The sequence below is a fragment of the Rhipicephalus sanguineus genome, chromosome 7, assembly GCF_013339695.2.
Source record: "Rhipicephalus sanguineus isolate Rsan-2018 chromosome 7, BIME_Rsan_1.4, whole genome shotgun sequence".
NCBI lineage: Eukaryota > Metazoa > Arthropoda > Arachnida > Ixodida > Ixodidae > Rhipicephalus > Rhipicephalus sanguineus.
The window spans coordinates 153,739,674-153,742,924 of NC_051182.1; positions in this window are offsets into that span (position 1 = coordinate 153,739,674).

Consider the following 3,251-nt stretch of genomic DNA (forward strand, 5'->3'; position numbering starts at 1 on the left):
ACCTACATGAGGAAAGTAAAGGATTGGTCAGCCTAGGTTGGCTATAAATTAAGAAGAGCAAATTAGGACATACACCCATCAATGAAATCCCCCGAGCGCTAATATCCTAATTTTTGCCGCTCAGTTTATAGCTGTGTCTCACGAACTAGCCCAACAAGAAGCATTCATATGTTTAGGTTAAAATTTGTTAGTGATTAAAGGCTAAGCTAGGTTCTGTACTGGGGTGCCGTATCTCTCTGCATATAGCAAGCTGCCTTCGCCGGACTGTAACTTGGGCCGGCCCCTGGTCTACCTGGGCAGCTTCCTGGGGCTCCTGTGCGCGGTGGGAGGCGTTGCCACGGCAACCTTCGTACTCTCTGGCGGACCGCACGGTGAGACGTCGGAACTTTAGAGTTTACGATATTGTCAGAATCAGCATACTTGCACACAAGTGCAAAACTACATGGCACCAGTTAGAAGGATAGGCGCTACTAAAACAAAAGGACACGTTGCTGGTCTAATCGGTTTGTTTTACACAGTAGAGCTAAAAATTAGGGGTGTGCAAATAGGGAAATTTCATATCGAATCGAATTCGAATCGAATAGTGCCGAATAGTGGCCAAAATATCGAATATCGAATCGAATATCGAATGGTATATTTACACGAAATGTGTACCGCCAGTTACGGCAAGACAAAGGAAAAATTAGGGACACTATGGCGTGCTTACAGCTTCATTACGCACTTGTTCGGTAGTGGCTTTTGTTTCAACGTTTATGGGCACGCAAGCATGTTGATAGAAGAGCGGCCATTTTACAGTCATCAGCAGCGCCACTCCTAACTTCCAACAGAGTGGGGTACGGTAGCTAGTTTTCTATCCCTATGGTCGCGCAATACGGCGCATCTGACAACGGTAATGTGCTTCATCGCCATGGGTGCTCCGGCCCCAAAAGTCTTCGGGCGCCCGTTCACAGCAGCGTTTTAACTGCGCGCCGGAACGATGGGAGTTTCTGAACTAGTGGTGCGGTGTGGCACTGGCGACTGCGCAGCGTGAACAAATTTTTACATAGAAAGCCAGTCACCGAGGGTTTCGCAGGCTAAAGTAGGGTCGTTTTACGGCGCTTGCGGCATATGCGACCGAACTACGCAAGAAGTCCGTGCCTTCGTTTCGGGAGTGATGTTGTGAAGGACTTGACAGTTTTCTCATGTGTTTTTCTACGTGCGCAAATGACATAATCTCTTTTAGGATCACATGCACTCGATTTTGAATAAGGATGTCGCTGAAAGTTTAACGAACGGCGACGTTAGCGTTAGTTTTAGCCACCCCACCCTAACCAAGTTGCGCCATTGGCCTTTGTCGCGTTTTAGATATTCGTCCTGTCGAATTATTCGAAACTTCGAATACTAGCTATTCGAAAGTCGAATCGAATTGTTCGATAAAGAACTATTCGATTCGAATTCGAAACTCGAATATTCGCACACCCCTACTAAAAATATATGGCCGGTTAGGCGCAAACAAATAACGAGGGAAGGGGACCGGGGGGAAAGGGGGGCAAGCTTTCGACTATCTATTCATATTGTATTACATTTATTTATTTATAGCTGGAATGTGACGTTATGTAACGCTAGACAACAAATAAAAAATGCAATAAAATACTACAAACGGTAAAGCAAATGCACACATAAGAGAACAATAACAAAAATGGAGTAGTTTACATGTCAGTAGGATGTTCTTCAATTGCAACTATGAAATCTTTAAGAGGTAAGGAGCGAACGTTACAAGGGAGAGAATTACAAAGCTCTATTGCACGTGGAAAAGTTGTATTTAAATGTATTAGTACGAACAAAGAAGGGTGTTACGTTCAGAGCGATTGGGAACTACGCCTTGAACGTAACATATATATACTCAATGACATGCGCAGCACATCGCAAACAATTAAAGCACCCAACAGCCCAATCACAGCCTACTACCGAAACACTTATACTGAAATACTTCTTGGCGTTCTATCCGGACAATATATCATCTCGGTTCCGAGGACGCCCTGTCCTTCAGATATTTAAATACCATTAGTGCTTCAAAAAATACAGTTTTGATACAATGACTGGAGTTTATTTCCTGATCCGCAATTTCTTTTAATTTTTTCTTCTCTCTCTTTCTTTCTTCATTCTTTTTCTCTCTCTTTCTTTCTTCCCAGTGGGCGCAGCAATCGACGAGGTGGCAGGCCTTGACAGAGCAGGTAACGTTGTTCAAACGTTAAATCTGTCAGTCCACTGTTATCTTTTAACAACGGTATTCAGAGCACTCTGCCGTAGCTCGATCCTTCATGTTGTTCATAGTAACGCAAGTAACACGAACAATTCCAAGGAAAAAAAAAGTTCGCAAAACACAAATCGGTGGTCACACCCTTTACACCAGGCATTCTTGAACCAAGTTCTGGTTAATTGAAACAAACATAAGTATAATTGTAGCTTCGAAATCGGCGCGACAGCATTCCTTAGTTTTATCTTGCTATCCTTTAGCTAAATGAAAGCTCATTTTCTTTGCCCTAGTGTCTTACAAGTTGTATTCGCATTCTGACAGATTCTGACATGAACATCGAGCCCATCGCCACAGCTCGAATCACGGCTGGGCCATCCAGGATGCTATCGCCAAAGCCAGGTTTGTTTGTTACCATGCTGAAAAAAAGAATGTTTAGAGACTGCTGGCTCGGAGTAAAAATACTTCCGAGGTTTGACTTTCGACTATACAGTCTGTAGGCAACACGTACTGGGCTCGGCTACCGAAACGCGATACTCGGATCGCGTGGCTGCTGGCGGTGAATGCTGACCGTAATGGCGAGGGCGTTCCGTGACGCACGGATGACTGCATCCGGTAAGCAGTTGTGCAGTCTGTATACATATAGTTCTCGGTGGAACGATGCGGAGCGCTGCCATTCTTCGTAACGCACGCCCACCAGCTCCAGCCGCTTAGCTCGGCGCGGCACGTGAGCGCAGTGTATTTAAGCTACAACAAGCAGCGCTCCGCCGGCGACACCGAGAACCACAGACTGAACGACTGCTTACCGGATGCGGTCCTGCATGTGTAAGGAACGCTCTCACCCTCACCCTCACCCTCACTGCCAGCAGCCACGCGCTCCGAGTATTCCGTTTCAATTGCCAAGCATATAGTTTGCAAAATTTTACACGCTACGGTAGCAGCCTGCTACCGGACATAGACTTAATATGGTTTCTAAAGACGCGACCTGAACTTTTACGCTTATGTCACATCGTCGAAA